The sequence below is a fragment of the Leucoraja erinacea genome, chromosome 14, assembly GCF_028641065.1.
Source record: "Leucoraja erinacea ecotype New England chromosome 14, Leri_hhj_1, whole genome shotgun sequence".
NCBI classification, from domain to species: domain Eukaryota; kingdom Metazoa; phylum Chordata; class Chondrichthyes; order Rajiformes; family Rajidae; genus Leucoraja; species Leucoraja erinaceus.
Genome location: NC_073390.1, coordinates 43149416 through 43169384, shown reverse-complemented (window position 1 = coordinate 43169384; position 19969 = coordinate 43149416). Strand labels below are relative to the sequence as shown.

The 19969-nt window shown below is 42.2% G+C and overlaps 1 long non-coding RNA gene across 1 annotated transcript in view; it reads left to right on the top strand.

Moving 5' to 3' along the window:
* The first annotated feature begins 6584 nt into the window (after positions 1–6584).
* LOC129703645 (uncharacterized) overlaps positions 6585–19969 on the top strand; it is a 54236-nt gene continuing 40851 nt past the window's right edge. The window contains exon 1 of the long non-coding RNA XR_008724599.1: positions 6585–6734. This is a non-coding gene — a long non-coding RNA (uncharacterized LOC129703645). The remainder of the gene's footprint in view (positions 6735–19969) is intronic.

The following is a 19969-nucleotide window of genomic DNA, read 5'->3' as shown; positions in this document are numbered from 1 at the left end:
TGACAGTCCCACCATCCCGGGGATTAACTTTGTGAACCTACGCTGCACTGCCTCAATAACAAGGATGTCCTTCCTCAAATTAGGAGACCAAAACTGCACACAATACTCCAGATGTGGTCTCACCAGGGCCCTGTACAACTGCAGAAGGGTCTCTTTACTCCTATACTCAAATCCTCTTGTTTTGAAAGCCAACAGGCCATTAGCTTTCTTCACTGCCTGCTGCACCTGCATGTTTACTTTCAGTGACTAGTGTACCCAGGTCTCATTGCACTTCCCTTTTTCCTAATCTGACACCATTGAGATATTAATCTGCCTCCTTGTTCTTGTCTCCCAAACTCCCAAGACATGCAGGTTTGTAGGTTAATTGACTTCTGTTAATTTTCCCCAGTGCGCAGGATAGAACTAGTGTACAGGTGATATCTGGTCGGAATGGACTCGGTGAGCCAAAGGGTCTGTTTCCACGCTGCATAACTAAAACTAAAACTAAATCCGTAAGCTGGAAAGAGAGGATATTCATGGATGATAAAACTGTACTCAACCCCTTTCCAATTCCTCAGGTAATGAGGCAGTACTGCCTGCATGGATGATATATTGAAATGACTCGATAAATCACAGCAATATTCATGCATTACAAGTGAAAGCATTGATCATCTCAAACAAGGGAGAGACTAACCATCTATTCCTGAGATGTAACAGCATATCCATTACAAAATCTTCCACCATCAATATCCTGAAAGATATCTTGACAGGCACATAATAACTGTGGTTACAAGATGCACTGCAACAATTAGCCAAATTTGTGATCCCTACCACATAATAGAGACATTTCTGCTTTATAGTAGTGTTGTCTGTTCATTCTTCGGCACTGTCCTTCTCTCAACAGTGGCCCAACCAGTTCCCTTTCACTAATATACCCTTTGTATGACTGAACGTGTTCTTATATTGAGGAACAACAAATGTACAATCCCCCTATAACTCTAGTCTGCAGCAGGGTCACCCTCCAATCTTCTTTCCTCAAGGAGTGAACCAACCAGTTCTTCTCCACCAACCCACGCATTCGTCTGGCCGAACCTGTTCTCAATTTGAACAACTTTCTTTAGGCAGCACAGGAATATCTTTAGTCAGAGAGTGGCAAATCTATGGAATTCATTGCCACGGTGGACTGTGGAGGTGAAATCTTTCGGCATTTTTAAAACAGAGAATGAAAGGTACTTGATTAGTAAGGGTGTCAAAGGTTATGGGGAGAAGGCAGGAGAATGAAAGTTGAAAGGGAAAGATAGATCGGCCATGATTGAATAGTAGAGTAGACTCGATGTACTGAATAGCCTAATTCTGCTCCTATGAAGTATGAACATAGAACTCTGCGACTCTTTATCTAACAGGATCACCATAGCAGGTCAACCTCCATGTGGTCTGCCCTGTTTCGACGAATGCAATCAACCCGGCGTGCACAATCAAATAAGATAAAATAGAACTTTGTCAAATAGAACTTTAGGCTGCGCACGCCATACGCAAGAAGAAGACCATAGCAGGTTAAAGAGGGGATTCGTAATCAAGTGCTTTGCAAAGTAAAAGATGGATAATAAATGCTGGCCTTGTCAGAGCCGCCCACGTTGTATGAAATAATTCATATTATAGGAACTTGATTTAATGTAGCCGAGTCCATATGTCAGGTGCCCATAACTTGCAGCAGCCTGTACCCACTACTTGTATTAATTTTGACAATATCTGAGAACACTATTAATGCCTCACACCAGTCCAAAACATAGCACAATATATAGAGTGTGGGGAGAAACTGCAGATGCTGGAGTTACTCAGCAGGTCAGGCAGCATCTCTGGAGAAAAGGAATAGGTAACGTTTCGGATCTGAAGAAGGATCTCGACCCGAAACATCAACTATTCCTTTTCTCCAGAGACGCTGAGTTAGTCCAGTTATATGTGTCTGTCTTCACAATATATTGAGGTGCTTGCACCCAATAAGTATGTACATCAATGCAGACTACAGCTCTATATCACTTTCTTTTTAGCAAATCTACAGGTGGTTCTGCTAAAACACGTGTTTCCCGAATGCTAATTGGATGGAACGATAGTGATGCATTGTGGAATGATATCCGCATTATGCGGGCCACATTTATTATATCTCAATTTCGAGCGGGAACGGGAGAACCACTCAAAAGTTACTTTAGAATTGACAAAGCAGAAAAAAATGCTGCCATTCTCTCCCTGTAATTTCCCCGGAGTAATCAGACACAATTGTCCCCTAAGAACACAGCTGCTACTTTAACCACGGGTGGCCACTGAAATTGACATGCAAACTCAAGAATTTCCAGTTGATTAACATGGGTCTTGTTTGCAACCATTTGCACAAATAAACTTCTGCTTTCCAGGTGGCAAATTAAGCTTCCTTTTCGTGACAATTTATTGTGATCACAATCTTTGCAGGGGAAAATAATCTTTCAAGGTGTAATTAGGAGAGGATTCCCTGAGTCAGTCTGAAAACTTCAGAAACGAAGAAATGCAGATGTTGGTTTACAAACAAAGACACAAATAGACAATAGATGCAGGAGTAGGCCATTCGGCCCTTCGAGCAAGGACCGCCATTCAATATGACCATGGCTGATCATCCCCAATCAGTACCCGTTCTTTACTTCTCGCCATATCCGCTGATTCCGCTATCTTTAAGGGTTCTATCTAACTCGTTCTTGAAAGCATCCAGAGAATTGGCCTCTATTGCCTGAGACAGAGAATTCTAGATTCACAACTCTCTGGGTGAAATAGTTTTTCTTCCTCTCCGTTGATCCGTGGGGTGGGGGGGGGGGGGGGGGGGGGGGGGGGGGGGGTGGGGGGGGGGGGGGGGGGGGGGGGGGGGGGGGGGGGGGGGGGAGGCTTTCTGGAGCGCTAGTATGGGTGTTGTGGGCCGAAGGGACTGGTTTCCAGAGGGCTAGTATGGACATTGTGGGCTGAATGACTTGGACCGATCCTGTTACTACGATCCAAATGTGCCATATTTTATAATTGACTCTAGCATCTTCCCCACCATCATTAGTGGACAAATCTAGAGCACACTAGACTAAGTGGGACCTGTTGGGTCCCAGTCACATGGGGGGGCAGGGCTTAAAGCCCCTGTCCCACTTAGGAAATCTGAATGGAAACCTCTGGTGACCTTGCGCCCCACCCAAGGTTTCCATGAGTCGCCGGAGGTTTTGGTCACTCGCCTGGAAAGCCTCGACCGAAGCGAGAGCTGCATCTACTGACCAAAGATCCTACAGGATCTTTGTTACCGACCACACACACACACACAAACAAACACGTCATGAAGGTGGGGGCCAAGGATAGCAGAGGAGCACTGTCTGCACGATGAAGATGAAGGTAAACGGCTGCCACAGAGCACGGTAAGTCCTTTAGAGAGTGTGGGAGGGAGGGAGAGAAGGGGAGAGAAGGACAGAGAAGGAGAGAGAGAAGGGGAAGAGATGGGGGGGAGAAGGGGAGAGAGAAGGGGAAGAAGGGGAGAGATAAGGGGATAGAAGGTGGAGAGAAGGGAAGAGATAAGGGGATAGAAGTGGGGAGAAGGGGGGAGAGAAGGGGGGAGGGGAGAAGGGGGGGAGGGGAGAAGGAGTGGAGATAGTTTTAAGAAGTTTAATAAAGTTAGCGGGTATTTTACCTTCCGGCGGATCTTCTAGGTCCTGAAAACCAAAGGATCTTTGCTGAAAACTCCAATGAGCCAATCAAAATGGCCAGTCAGCGACGGAGATTGCCTTCGACTGCCTGTAAGTAAATAGCAACCCCACTCCACTGGCTTCGACGAAACGGCAACCTATTTTTAGTCGAGGCCGGTTTTGGTTTTGTTGAAATAATCGCAGGAACATAGAAGCCTCGCCTACGCGGAAACCACTTGTGACCTTTAGGGAGAGTGACCAAAACCTCCGGGAACCTCAGATTCAGATTCAGATTCAGATTCAATTTTAATTGTCATTGCCAGTGTACAGTACAGAGACAACAAAATGCATTTAGCATCTCCCTGGAAGAGCGACATAGCAAACGATTTGAATAAATAATAATAAGTGTCTGGGGGGGGGGTGGTGATTGGCAGTCACCGAGGTACGTTGTTGAGTAGAGTGACAGCCGCCGGAAAGAAGCTGTTCCTCGACCTGCTGGTTCGGCAACGGAGAGACCTGTAGCGCCTCCCGGATGGTAGGAGGGTAAACAGTCCATGGTTGGGGTGAGAGCAGTCCTTGGCGATGCTGAGCGCTCTCCGCAGACAGCGCTTGCTTTGGACAGACTCAATGGAGGGGAGCGTGGAACCGGTGATGCGTTGGGCAATTTTCACCACCCTCTGCAATGCCTTCCGGTCGGAGACAGAGCAGTTGCCATACCATACTGTGATGCAGTTGGTAAGGATGCTCTCGATGGTGCAGCGGTAGAAGTTCACCAGGATCTGAGGAGACAGATGGACCTTCAGTCTCCTCAGGAAGAAGAGACGCTGATGAGCCTTCTTGATCAGAGTAGAGGTATTGTGGGTCCAAGAGAGGTCATCGGAGATGTTGACTCCCAGGAACCTGAAGCTAGAAACACGTTCCACCTCCGTCCCGTTAATGTGGATGGGGGTGTGCGTGCCGCCTCACGGAAACCTTGGGTGGTGCGCAAAGGGCATAAGTGGGACAGGGGCTTAACTCAGCAGGTCAGACAGCATCTCTGGAGAACATGGATAGGTGACGCTATGGGTCGGGACACTTCTTCAGACTGAAGTCAGAAAGGAATCAGTCTGAAGAAGGGTCCCGACCCGAAACGCCACCTTTCCATGTTTTCCAGAGATGCTGCCTAACCTGCTGAGTAATTTTAGCATATCTTTTTTAGAACTTCAAGGGTTAGCCAATAAACACTTCATATGTGGATTGAGGCTGTCTTGAAATTATCAGCTTATTTTTTTATAACCTGCTTCTAACAATTTTCACATATTCAGTAACATGATTTTATCAGCGGAATTAGAAATTCACTTTCAAAGACACACTACTTTTACCATCTACCAATAACGTGCACATTAGATACTGAAGTACTGTATTGTGGGTAAAGTAATTCTAATTCTCTCAAAAGCTCTTTATTTATGAGGTTATTTCTGATAGTAAATTGCCATCAGTATTTCTTCATTCCTTTTGTAGAACGTAATTATAATTAATCGGTGAAAAACAACATAAATGCCAATGGGGAAACTGAAATTAACAATGCTATCGAGGATTCACTGCACGGTGGCTCTATCTGCTTAAAAATTGAAGATTACTGTATTTAGGTGCTTGGATTGTACTTTTGTTGCATATTTGTAGGTATGTTATAAAACCTACCTGAATCGTGGCTGAGCATCTGCCCCACCCCTTGTGTGTGATTTTGGCGCTGTTTAGAGGGGGCGGGTTTAAAACGCGATTTTTACTAGGCTGTTCCAATCGAAAATGTTCAGCCTAGTAAATCATTAACGGAAAATCGCTGAAAGACACCGTCGCAAAAGGTATTATTAGTTTTTATGGCCTTGTATAATATTTATAGTAGTTTAAAAATCACTCTCTCACTCCGCAACCTCTCGCAGCCCCAGGGTTTTATAAAGCAAACAATTAAAGGTATGTACCTTATTTTTACATTAAATGGGGCTTGTATATAACCCTGTATATAAGGTTTTCTATAGCGAGTAGTTCATTTTGGGCTTTTTATATCCCGCAGTGTTTTTCTGGGCATTTGAGGGCACAAATCCAGCGCAATGTGAACGTTCTAAACCAGCGCGTTCACAGGAACCCACTAGAAAGCTGATTTAAATTGACTTTAATTTGCAGCAATTGAACATTAAATTCCTTCCATTTGGCCTATAAATTGATGTAAATGAGATTTAAAAATCATGTTTTATTGTGAATTATTTGTGAATATTATTTGGACACTTGGGCTATTTAAAAATGTTAATCATTTATTAAGAAATGGATAGATGTTTAGATCTAATAATTGAAGTTTGAAATTAGCTACAATTGGGTAACTAACTAATTATATGCTTTAATTTCAGGTCATCCAAGTAAGATTATTTTATATTTTTCAGAATGCTTCAATCTATGATAACTGAAAATTTCATTCAGTTCTCTTAATTTTTAAGAAGGTTATGGGCTTTTGACTGTCCACGATCACAGCTTTTTTGTTATGTCCATAGAAAATCAATAGGGAACAAGATGCTAATTTCCGAGTATGAAAATGGCCATAACTTTTTTATTACTTGAGATATGAAATTGAATTAGGTGTCAAATTAAACTTATTGTTATGCTTTATCTGGTGGGATAAATTGCAGACTTGATTTTTTAAATCTCAAAATTTTGTAACATTGCTAATATTTGCGACCCGCGATATATTGATGATTATTTTTGTAATTAACAGATAATCGAACTCTTTCTCAAAGAATACATAATTGATTATATTTTTTACGTTGTGATTTAGAGCCATCTTTGGTAATAATTTAGAGTTTCTATAATATGAATTCGTTGCTAAAACTGGAGCTGGAGTAATTCCTGCAACTTCTTAGAAGTTAGAGCGCTCGAAGTTTGTTGCATGCGTGTGCGCTGCCACTCCTGTTGTTAACAAGTGAGGTAGGAGGGGAGCGAGTTTGGGAACCTGCTGCAGGGAATGAAGCAAATTGAAGGGGTGTGTCGGACTGTAACCGAGAGAAAGGCGGAAAATAAAAGAAATGGCATCGGCACTTTGTTGCAAGGCAGGTGGGTGATTGTTTCTTACAAACAAACAAACAAACAAGCAAGCAAGCGGGTGGGTGGGTGCAGAGTGGGAGCTGCAGCTGGGGCTGGGCGGGCGCGCGGGCGGTCCAGGCGCGACCTCTCCCGTTCCCGGGAGCTCGCGGGGATGGAGGGAGCCCCTCTGTTGCCCCGGGATACGGCGGCCGTGTTCTCCGCCCCCCTCCCTTCAGTTCCCGCTCTCGGCGCGAGCCGCCTGCCCGGCCGGCGTTGCCCCGGTGACCACCAACGGTCCCCCGGGCGTAGTCAGCGCGGCGGCGCGGGACTCGCCTCGGACGGAGGGGAGTCAGGCCGCCGGCCTGCGCTAGGCCCGGCACGGCCCGGCCCGGCGCTCCAGCTCAGTCAGTCAATCAGTCAGTCACCCGGCGTTGTCAGGAGACTGCTGCCGGAAAAGAATGAAGCCCCTTGAAAAGAGAGAGAGAGTGTTTGATCATGGTGAGACAATGTCAACAAGTAGAACAGCTTTAAATCACAAGGAGTCAGGTTGCTTTTGCTGGGCACTGAAATACTTTCTACAAACTGTGAAAACTTGCACCTCAGCATAACTTTATGTTTCAGCAAGGGTATTGTTGGGGCCGTTCACAATGCCAGTGGCATTTTCACTGATACTCAGTGATCTCACGCGTGGGAAATAAAAGTTGTTGAAAATCTAAAGCCGTTTACAATAATATCCTGAATGGGGTTTCTTAAAATAAAAATATTTTTTCCTTTAGGGCCATCAATTAAGCATTCCATAGTTAAATCTCTGCCTTGTGACCTCTTACTTTCTTCTAATCTGTTTACAGATCAATTTTGACTCGCAATATCTCTTCACTTCTCATATTATCAAGTCCCAAAACTAGTTTAAATAGTATTAGCAAGGAAATCTGCAAAACACAGTATTGTTGACATTAGTCATTCCCAGTTATACTTTTAGACTTTTTGGGCTTTTACTTTGGTTGCTGTGGTGATTTGTTGGCAGTGGTGATTGAAAATAATTTGAAAGTGCTCAAATTTTTATACTTCAACAGAGAGACCAATACCAAGGGTAAGGAATTGCTGATAAGGAAACCACAAATTGAGTCTGCTCTGTCAACAATAATCTACTGCTGTCTCATAACAAATGTACTGAAGCAAAATAATGTTTCTTTCCTTCTCTCCAGAGATGTTGCCTGTTACTCCAGATTTTTGTGTCCATCTAATGTTTCATACTTTTCTGTTGTTGAAAGATGGTGGAATGTTTATATGTTCATGATATTTACTAAATACGGAACTATGATGGAAATACACCTTTTCCTGTTAGTAGACAAAATGCTGGAGAAACTCAGCGTGTCAGGCATCTATGGAGCGAAGGAAATAGGCGACGTTTCGGGTCGAGACCCTTCTTCAGACTGATGTGGGGTTCCTTTAGTTAAATCCTCCTGGTCCCATTTACTTTTATCACTGTGTTTTCCTGCACCTCCCCATCTTGAATTGGGACTATCTAAACTAAATTGGCACTTTTCAAATTGGCTCTCACATTGTTTCATTTGACTGCACCATTCTGCTGTTTTGCCATAATCATACTTTATTAGCCAAGTATGTTTTGCAACATACAAGGAATTGATTTGCCATACAGTCATACCATTAAAAAGCAACAAAACACACAAAATACATTTTAACATGAACATCCACCACTGATTCCTCCACATTCCTTCACTGATGGAAGGCGAAAAAAAAGTTCAATCTCTTCCCTTTGTTCTCCTGCGGTCGGGGGCCACGAGCCTTCCGTTGACAGGGCGATCAAGCTCCTGCATCGGGGGGATGTCAGCTCCCCCGCGCCGCGTGATCGGACCCTGGGTGGGTGCTAGTCCAACCTTCTGCGTTGTTGGAGCTCCCGACTCGGCCTCTACCTGAGACTTTGAGCTCCGTGATGTTGAAATCCGCAGGCCGCGTTTGGAGCGTCGATTGCAGGCAAGGGATCAGCTCCGATGGTATGTCCACGCTCCCGCGGTGGGGCTCAAAGTCAGTCCCGAGCAAGGCCTCCAGCTCCATATTGTTAGGCTGCAGAGCGACGGGAGATACGATCTGGAAAACAATTGCATCTCCGGCAAGGTAAAAGCTTTCCCCGACTCCCTCCCCCACCCCCCACCCCCACATAAAACAAACCAGAGAACATTAACACAAACTTTTAAAACACACCTAAAACAACAACAAAAAAAGAAAAAACAGACAGACTGGCAAGGCTGCCATTGAGCAGCACCCCTTGGCCCTTTGTACTAAGCTTTGTGTTTATTGTTGTATTTATCAATGCCATGTAAATGTTTACATCAGTATCAGTATCAGTATATCTTTATTGTCATTTCCTGAGTACTCACATACCCAGAGGAAACAAAAAAACGTTGCTCAACCAGTGTCCATTCAGTGTGCAGTACAAATAACAACAAATAAATAGAAATAAAAATACATATATCATGAACAAATTAAATTAAACACTCTACTCTCTACTAAACATCAACAGGCGTTCCGATCGACAGCTGCTGCAGTGTGTCCAGGTTGATGGTTGGTGCGCGATACTTTGGCAGGGGGCTAAGTCTGTTTATCAGTCTTATAGCCTATCGTCACATTCTGATCTTCATGTGAATGAGGAATTTCATCATATCCTGGTGTATATGACAATAAACAAATTTGAATCTGATTCCCCCTCCCCTCCCTCCCCCTTTTAATTGCCACAACAATTTTTGGATCTACAGACTTCTGTTAAAATAGAATCCATCCGTTACCATGAATTTTGACATTTGACCACAGCCCTAAGTGAAACGTAACTGTTTCTCTCAAGCTTTGACCTCAATGGGCTCCCAAAAACCAAAAGCAAGCCTAATAATTTCAAATCTGGACACAGTAGTTAAAACTTCATGTTTTATTTTTGCACACTTGAAGTTCTGAATAGTTCAGGCTATTATAGGGTAGCGTACTGATAGATATGCTGTCTTAGACTCTAATGACTCAAGTTCAATCTTTACCTCTGTGTTTTCATATTCTCCCCCAGTTGTTCCAGTTTTCTTTCACGTAAAAAGATGTGCTGGTTAATTGACAGTTGTAAATTGCCCCTAGGGTAAATGGATGAGAAATTAATGTGGGTGTATGTTTAGTGAAAATAAATGTGGGAATGGGGTTTCTGTGAAAGCCAACATAGACTTGATGGGTCACCTATTTCATAGAGGTCATAAGGATTTTACAGCATAATTGGTGGTTAATAGTTGGTCTAGAATTGATGGATGGAAAAGCCTGTATCCATGCCGTGACTATGTGAGGTTCACCTCTTATCTTAAAACTATTGTCTCTTGGTTTTGATGCCACTACCACGGGAAAAGGGTTTTTGGCTAGCCATACCTCATAATGGGACTTTATTACTCCAGGGAAACATGAAGTATCATTACCCCAGATTCGGACTCTCCATGACCAATGATAGCTTGCTCTCACGTTGATGTGTTAGAATGGATTATTTTCCAAATTAGCTACATGAGTATAGTAATATAGATTGTCATGTTACTCAGTAATTCAGACACACAATAGATGGTGTGCGTAAGAAGGAACTGCAGATGCTGGTTTCAACTAAAGATAGACTGAAGAAGGTTCTCGACCTGAAATGTCACCCATTCCTTCTCTTCAGAGATGCTGCCTGGCTCGCTGAGTTACTCCAGCTTTTTTGTGTCTATCTACGCATATTGATACAATTGATAGGGAAATGGTCTGGAAATCCTTAACTATGAAAGTCGTAGATTTTCATAAAACACATTCACTAATGTAATTTAAAGAAGTGTATTTGCCATTTGTCTTCCTTTTGGCTAATGTGATTGAAGTAATACAAGAATATGTTCATCTTTTAACAGCTCTGACTCCTGACAAAGTAAAATAAAAGATGAATTAGGGCTTTGATTTAATATGGTTCTGATGTCAGCTTTTGAAATTGGCCTTGCTCCAAATGTTACTCTGCTCTTATTCCTGCTTTCATCAAGTTTAGACAATGGCCAATGGTTCTTTGTATGTTTTCAATATTTAAAAAAAAAGGACTTTAAAATGGATGGTAAGGAGGCCAATTTGCGTGATTTAGCAATAGCTTGTAATACAGCTTTGTAATCATGATGTCAGGGTTATGGAGAGAAGGCAGAAGAATAGGGTTAAGAGGGAAAGATAGATCCACCTCCAGTTTAAATTCCATTTGGAATATTTTGTAGGACCAAGAAACCATGAACCGAGCCATGATTGAATGGCGGAGTAGACTTGATGGGCCGAATGGCCTCATACTGCTCTTATCACTTTTGAACATGAATATTTAGTTATCATCAAGGCTATTGCTATACAAAACTAATACATCCAAACCTGAATTCTGTTTATAACACATGACTACACTAACTTTGTTAACTGGCACTTGTCATGTCATAGTACACAAAAACATAAAGAAACAAGGCAGCACTTCAGGATCATATAATTTGTGAATCACATTGCCTAAGTGCCTTGGTGCAATTTGAATAAACTTGCATTCTCAAAGATTATTAAACTTTGTAGCCTTAAAGTCCTGTCCAATTGTACGAGTTCACTCGAGCTCTCCCGAGTTTAAAAAAAAAATCAAACTCGTGGAAGCACGTAGAATGCACTTCGGAGCTCGGGGATGTCTCTTAACGGCTCGTAACACTAACGGCAGGTACTCGGGAAACGCGGTAGCTCGGGAAGACTCGTGAACATTTTTCAACATGTTGAAAAATGGCCACGAGAGCCCCGAGTACCTGTGAGCGGCCATTACCGTAATTCTCCGAGTTCGAATCAGGGCAAACTCAGGAGAATGAACAGTAGGACAGGGCTTTTAAGGTAATGGTCATTGAACTTAGGTCACCTGTACTGATCTATCCTTCATATTCTGACCTTAGAAAACAGCAATCTGATTTACTTGTCACACCAGAGAGGGTTTGCGAACCCTTGTATGTACAAGAAACCTTGCATTTAGGAGGGTTTCTTATAAAAGTGCTACTTTCTACTTGAGATATCACATTTTATTGACCGTTCTTTATTACGAAGGAAGACATCAGTAAATTATTCTCCGTATAAGTAGGAGTTATGGAGCAAAGCATGTGGAAGAAAAGTTCAAAGACTCCGTGTCATTTGTGACAACCAACAGTCAAGAACAAAAAATTAAACCAAATGAATCATTTTATGCTGCATATCATGCTTTTCTTAAGAAAGTGTATTTTTTTTTTAATTGGCTGTGTAACACAATATATTATAATGCTCCACTTAACAATAATTTGGCAAATTTAACTCTCTGATTATTTGTGTCTTTCAGTCTTTTTATTTTTGATTTTGCTTGGCAATTTTAGCTTTTACAAAATTGTCCTGAACTTGGTTTTGAGTTTTGTGTCAGAATGTGACTTTCTGGGTTAAGTCAGACCCTGCAGTCAGAGCAAGTGTAATTTGTTTAATTTCTGTTGATCCAATGGAATGTTGTTATTGTAATTGTTAAATCACTTTCTCTTTGACTTTTTAATGGTATCTGGTTGGTTGGGTTTCCAGAATTATTGTCTCCTGCTAATGGTTTTACATTGAGTTCTTGCAATTTAACTAGCACTCTGTGTTCTGGAAGAAGGCTATCCACTTAGCAATGAATAGATCTAATCATATCCCGGTGTACCTTTATAATTTGGATGAAAAAAATCATTTGCGAGTGATTTAAATGCTAACAGTAAATTTTGGAAGCTGTATGAATTTAAAAAAAATATTCATTTATAATCCAAAATTTGTTCAATTTATTCAGTGGGGAAAAAAACAAGTTCATTTTTTAAGGTTTTACGATGGATTGAGTGAAGCGTGCCTATTTGGTTGCATGATCTACATTTGTCTTGCATGAGTTACAAAGTCATCCCAGTTTTGCAGAATAACTGCAAATATTACTCAAGTAATATGTTTTCAAGATAGGGTTATATTTAGCTCTAGGGGCTAAATGAATCAGGGGACACGGAAAACGCGGCAATGGTGTACTGATTTTGCATGATCAGCCATGATCATATTGAATGGTGGTGCAGGCTCGAAGGGCCGAATGGTCTACTCCAGCACCTATGTTTCTAAGTAGATAATGAGTTCACTTTGTTTTCTTCATTTTCTCATAACCATGGTATCCTCTCCAGGAATTGCGTTCTTGGAGTACACTTTTTTAAATGAACACTGAAAGAGTGCAATCATACCCTTGGCTTCTCTTTGCTAGCAAGTCCTAATTCCGGCAAATTAGGGTCCCTGGTAATAATTACAGGCAAAACCCCTGATTCACCCCAAGCAAGACTATTAAAAAGATGCATAATTTTAAATACTGTATATTGTAATTTTTCAAAAATGTGTAATATTTACCCTTTATTCATTTTGTATAGAATTTGCTGAATAGAAACCGAGTTAACGTAAGTTGCTAACTAAGTAAATCAGGAAATGTTGATAGGAAGTGTGTAAATTATTCAGTTTTACAGCTTTTCCCTACTTGAATACGTTTCAGTGCTAATAATAGATTTTATGGATTCACTTTTAAATGCAGGGATATGTTAATGAATTAAAAAAAATGCAAGCTCAATTGAAATAATGACTAAAGTACAGATCAGCAAACCTATTGTCTCAACCGACATGTCACATGTTCCTTTTCTACAGAAATGCTGCTTGACCCACTGTGACTGCAGCATTTTGTGCCTCTTGAATGTAAACAAGTTTTGAGCAGTTTGCCGATTTGTCCTTGAAGTCAGTTACTAACAGAAATGTAAAGAGCTGATAACATCATAGATTGGACAAAATAAAGTTGGTGACGGCCTGAGAAGTTGGAACTGCTCCCAAATCAGGCATGGTTTAATCAATCTTAGGCATTTTCCCTCGCTGTTTGCAGAGCTTTCTGCTTGCATGGTGCTTTCTAAATGTTATTAGCTGACCCAACACTGAATGTTCACTTGAATAATTTTCAGTATTGGCATAAATTCCAAGCTGAAGGAAAATAGGCTGATCTTTCTGTTGCATAGAATTTATTTGGATCGGAACTGAGAGACGGTTGCAGATGGATTTACATAATGTGGAGAACTTTGCATAAAGAAGCTTATTGTCATTCTACTAATTTGCATTAAATAGGTTAGTGTATCCTTTTTGACTTGCTGTAATGTTTGCAGACTACATAAATATTGATCCTACTTTAAAAAACAAAAATTTCAACCCTAATTTAAGTTACTGAATTTAATTTAAAAGCATATTTGAAACTTAAGATGGAATATATTGAAATCTTTACTTTAGATTGCATTAAAATAACTTCATGCTCTCCTGAAAGTGGGATTGTGCATTCTAGTGGATAAAGCAGTTTTATGAATATGTACAAAAGCAAAATACTTAAGATTTCAGATCTAAAATAGACAGAAAATGCTGAAAAAAATCATGCAAGCAGCACCTTTCGAGAGAGAAATGGTGTTAATATTTCAGATTGAGGCTTTTTTAGAATCTTGTTTTCCCTCTTGTGAATAAACGACTGAGGTTGATGGGATAGAAGTACTTTAGGAAAAGGATTAGTAAAAGGACAGGTAGTGTAGATGGTCAACTTATTTTCTAATAGAGATATCCAAAACAAAAGAGCATAGGTTTAAGATGAGAGAAATACGTTTTAAAGAGGATTTGAGGGATGGGTCTTTTCACAGAAAGTGGTTGATATTTACCTACATCAACCGACTCCAACTGGTCCAGAACGCAGCCGCCCGACTCATCACCCACACCAAATCCTGGCATCACATCACACCAGTCCTCAAACAACTTCACTGGCTTCCCATCTCCCACCAGATCAACTACAAAATCCTGATCCTCACCTACAAAGCCCTCCACCATCTGCCCCCCCCATATCTCACTGACCTCCTCTCCCCCTACCAACCCTCACGGTCCCTCAGATCCACATCAGCTGGTTTCCTCTCCATCCACAAGTCCAACCTCCGCAGTTTTGGGGACAGAGCCTTGTCCAGGGCAGCTCCCAGGCTCTGGAACTCCCTCCCCCAACTGATCCACAATTCCGTGTCCCTCACCATCTTCCAGTCCCGCCTCAAGACCCATCTCTTCACCTCTGCCTATCCTTAGCCCCACGTCCCCCTCCCTTTTCATCTGTGCATTAATTGCCTCATATTGTGTTTTGTATTGAATTCTGTCTTTACTTTGTGTACTAGTCATGTCTCTACTATTTATTTCATTCCCCTTACATGTTTTTCCTCTACCTGCTAAATTTTTGTAAGGTTTCTTTGAGACTTTTGAAAGGTGCCCATAAATATAATTTATTATTATTATTATTATTATATTTGGAATATGCTGCCAGAAGAAGTGGTGGCATTGGATACAATTACTGTAGTAGGTTTAGAGGCATTTAGAGAGATCATTAAATTGGCAAGCATAAAAGGACACAGCGGTTAATGCAGGCAAATGGGATAAATGGGTCGACGTGGAACTGATGGCGAAAGATAGATAGATAGATAGATAGATAGATAGATAGATAGATAGATAGATAGATAGATAGATAGAAAGAGCATGTTTGTGCTGTACGACTCAGACTTTAAAAGAAGGAATGGTTGTTGTGCCAGTCAGATAAGAAGAGTTTCTGTGAACTGAGGAATTTTATTGTTTTGAACTAATTCCCATACAAAGATAATTTGATCAAAAATTATTGAAAACATTTATTAAGATGCCCAAACTTTCTTAACAATGCAGTAGGTGGCCAAAAGATGAAGTTCAAGTAAATGTATTGGAGGAATTACACTATTTCAGTTCTTAATTGCACTATTTCAGTCTGAAAAAGAGTCTCTACCTGAAACGTCACCAATTCCTTCTCTCCAGAGATGCTGCCTGTCCCGCTGAGTTACTCCAGCATTTTGTGTCTATCTTCAGTTCTTAAAAGGTTTGTTAGATGTTAGACTATCTGGAAAACCTATGGTCTCATGTGGAATTATCTAATATGAAGCCTGCAGTTTGCATCTTGTTACATTAAATACATTTAAAGTTATGTAATATATATACGGTAATTAGAATTTGAACTAGTGGACCAATTCCTTAATTTTCCTGACATTTCTAAGCAGAAACTGATTGTCAAAAATTAACTGCAGGGCATTATAATACCCACATCTCAAGGATATGACTGACCATTTGACTATTAATATACAGCATCTAAAGACAACACTGACATTTTTAGGAGGTTTGTTCCTATTGTAATGCAGAATTTGAAATGAAAAAAATATTTGCAGCATTTTTCCCTGTTTGCTGCAATACTTTCTGACCTTGATAAATCTGTTTTCTGTCTTAAAGGAAGTTCATGTATATTGGTGCAATCATGTCTTTCAAGAAAGCAAATTACTTAAGTTATGTGTAGACGGATGATTGCATTTTAATGTTGAATTGGGAGCTACATATGTTCAGAAACATGAGATACAATATCAGTCTGAAAAGGTTGCTGAGAAATAGTTTTTACTTTGTGGATTACTTTATGAATGAAAGCATATGCCTAGATGTCAGCTGCATTAGCAAATGTTAACAGTTGTATTTAAGTACTAGACTAAGTGGGAACCATTGGGCCCCAGTCACACTGGAAGCCTGATCCACCAACGCAACCCATTCCCCAATGCAACATTCCACCACTCACCTGTTGCCCCAACGCAACGGCGGGAGCGTTCTGTAGCTGGGGGATGGCTTCAGGCGGGAAGCGTCCTGCAGCCAGGGGAGTGGGCGGCTTCAGGCGGGGCCTGCTGGGGGCTGGTGGTGGTGGGGGGGGGGGGGGGGAGGGGGAGGTGTGTGTGGGGGAGGGGAGGTGTGTGTGGGGGAGGGGGAAGTGTGGGGGGGGGGGGGGGGGTGGGGGGGGGGGGGGGGGAGGGTGTGTGTGTTGGGGAGGGTGTGTGTGTGGGGGGGACAGGGTGTATGTGAGAAGGGGAGGGGTTTGGGTGGTGGGGGGAGTGGGGGAGGGTGTGTGTGCAGTGGAGGGGGTGTATGTCAGAGGCGGGAGGGGTGTGGGTGGTAGGGGGTAGTGTGGTGGACGGGGGTGTGGGGGAGGGGGTGTGGGGTTGTATGTGTGGTGGGGGGGTTTTGGGGGTAGGGGAGGGCGTGTATGTGGGAGGGGGGAGGGGTGTTGGTGGTAGGGGGGAGTGTGGGGAAGGGGGTGTGGGTGTGTGGGCTCAATGCTTCCCGGTCCCAGCTCAAACCGCACTGCTGGCTCCAGGACCCGGCTCCGGACTCACTCAACTGTTCCCATCCCCAGCGCCTGTCGCACTCACTGCCCCCGCCCGCGAACACAGCCCGCCCTCGCCCGCGAATACAGCCCACTCCCGCCCGCCGAACACAGCCCGCCCCCGCCCGCGGAACACTGCCCACACTCCGCTGTTTTAGCTTTATTCTTGGCGGCTTTTGGACGGGCGGCTACTGGACATGCTCACGGACTCAGCCCCGCCTCCGGGGCTTTATTCTCCAGCGGGTGCTGGAAGGGGCATTACATTCATGGTGACTGACAGGCGAGAAGACCAATCTACGGATCTCATTATTTTTTTAAACCTTCATAACTTTTGTAATCTTCCACCGATCGGAACAAAACCCGGTGCACTTGGAGCAGAGGAGACAGGTAAGGTGGCGATATAGGGTACCATTTCTGCACAAATTTAAAAACAACGTAGACTGGAAGTGGTCAAGATGAGAGTTTTAGTAGTAGTATAGATAAATAGATAGATATTATGGAAAGACAAGAAATAGATAGATATTATGGAAAGACAAGACAAGATAGAAAGTACCTGAGGGTGATAATAGAATCTTCTTAACATTGGCCCGAATTTTCCAGAGAATGAATGTCAACAATATTGGATTGGGTTGGTGGCATTTCTGGAGGAAACTGTCAGAAAGTTCAAAATACATGCGCAAGCTGTATGAACATGGAAGTCCTGAACTTGCTGACACTGCAGTGGAGCAGCAAAGCTTGTAGATCTGGCAGTTCTCAACATAGGGTATTTGTCCACTGGACAAGCACCAGTGTGGACATACACAACAGAAACAGCAGTTCCCTCTATTACAATAGAGAAGGATAGCTGCAAGGAACCAAGGTCAGCATTTGGTCATTTGTTTCTAAATTAATTGAGTATATACATTTTTTGAAGTATTTAATGCGGTCTAACTTAACAGTTATTTTTGTCATTATTGTTTTGGAATATTTTTGGCTGAATTGGATTTATTGCTTGGTTATTTATCAAAAAATTTAAGACAATCCTATGACTTATTGTCTCCATTGTCTGATCCATGTGCTGTGAAGAGTGTCGCTAATGATAGTTGGTACAGGTTGTGCAACAAAAATCTTGATAACTAGTTTCTATAAGCTCTGTGTGCACAGCAAATACATAGCTCTGCAGCTGGGAAGTCCTGGATTGACTTGTTAAGTCTATATGAATTTACAATGGTGACAATAATTTTATACAAAATAAGGACATATGGTAATAAGGCACGAACCTGGATAGAAATTGGCCAAAGGACTAAAGAACAGAAAAATAAAATTATTATTATTTTCCTGAATAGCAGACGATCAATAATGATGATCCACAAGAATCAAATGCTAGATTCTCAGTTATTTAAAATCCAGGCATTGCAGTATAAAGGGATCTAGACTTAAGACTATGTTTAAGAAGGAACTGCAGATGCTGGACAATCGAAGGTAGACAAAAATGTTGGAGAAACTCAGCCAGTGTGGCAGCATCTATGGAGCAAAGGAAATAGGCGAAGTTTCGGGTTGAGACCCTTCTTCAGACTCATGTGAGGGTGGGAAGGAAGAAAGGAAGAGGCGGAAACAGTGGGCTGAGGAAGAGCTGCAAAGGGGAGGGGAAAGAAGGAGTAAGCAGGGACTACCTGAAATAGGAAAAGTCAATGTTCATACCTCTGGGGTGTAAACTACCCAAGCAAAATATAAGGTGCTTCTCCTCCAATTCACGGTGGTCCTCACTCTGGCCATGGAGGATTCAGTCCAAAACATCAGCAATTCCTTTTTCCGCCCATCAATATGATTCTAGATCTGCTGATTTCCTCCGGCAAGTTGTTGCTCCAGATTCCAACATCTGCAGTCTCTTGTGTCTCCAATGAACGGGAGTAGTTTATCTATAGCTATCACAATTTTTAGTTGTTGAAACTTCAGTCAATGCACCTTAATTTTCAAAGCTCCATGGAATATATGCCTAGATTATATAATCCTTCCTCATAATTTATTCCTGCCCAAGTAATTTAAAAAACAATGAGAAACTGCTAATTATTATTCTGAGGGATTTGGATATTACAATAGACAAAATAACTTGACTTAAAGGTGCTGCAAGCAAGTAGGATGGCAAATGACAAGATAGTTTGGGTACTTGAGGGAAGTCTCACAAAATACTGTGCAGGGCATTGGTGAGACCACACCTGGACTACTGCATGTGACTTTGGCTTCTCTACTGAATGAAGACACGCATGTCCCAGAGGATCTGTAATGAATGCTCACTGTCCGACATGGAGTTATTGATGATTTCAGGAGTTTAGAGCAATGTGACATGATCTCATTAAAACTTGTATGTCTAGAAATCAAAAGATAGTGCTTAGGCACTTTAAACAGTTTGTGGTCAATGTTACACTTGAGGGCCAGATGCTGGGAATTTGTAGCAAACAAGGCACACAGTTTTAAACTGCACTTAATTGATTTAATATAGTGAAAGGCCTTTCTTTTGCATGGTCTGCCACTATGAAGCACAGGAAAGGAGTCAGATGGGGTTGGATCTGAGGGTGGCAGAGATATGGAAAGGGAATGGAGGGAAGGGCTAAGAATATGAGGTGACAGAGGGTTGGTCAGTAGGTAGTAGAGTCAGGCCTAATTGGTGGTAAAGGTTTTGGAGCTGGGTTAAGTAATTAGTTGTGGCAGATGGTTGACAAAAGGATTGCGTTGAAGGTTGGCTGCTGAAGATTTTGGTTGTTGGGATGGTTTGGATAGTTAGGAGGGAATGAGAATCAGTGTTTGGAAGGTGGTGCTGATTTTGAGGGTGAGGCTGATATTCGAGTGAAGGTTGGTAATTCAGCATTTGGTGGTATGTGAGATAGAAGAACGTTGTTAGGTTTTTGGTGTCTGGTCAGCAGATTGATGGTGGGGGTGCAGCTTCCGACAGTTTCAGATAAGAGTTACCATCTCAGGAAGGGGTGTGGGTGGCAACTGGCAGACAAGCATC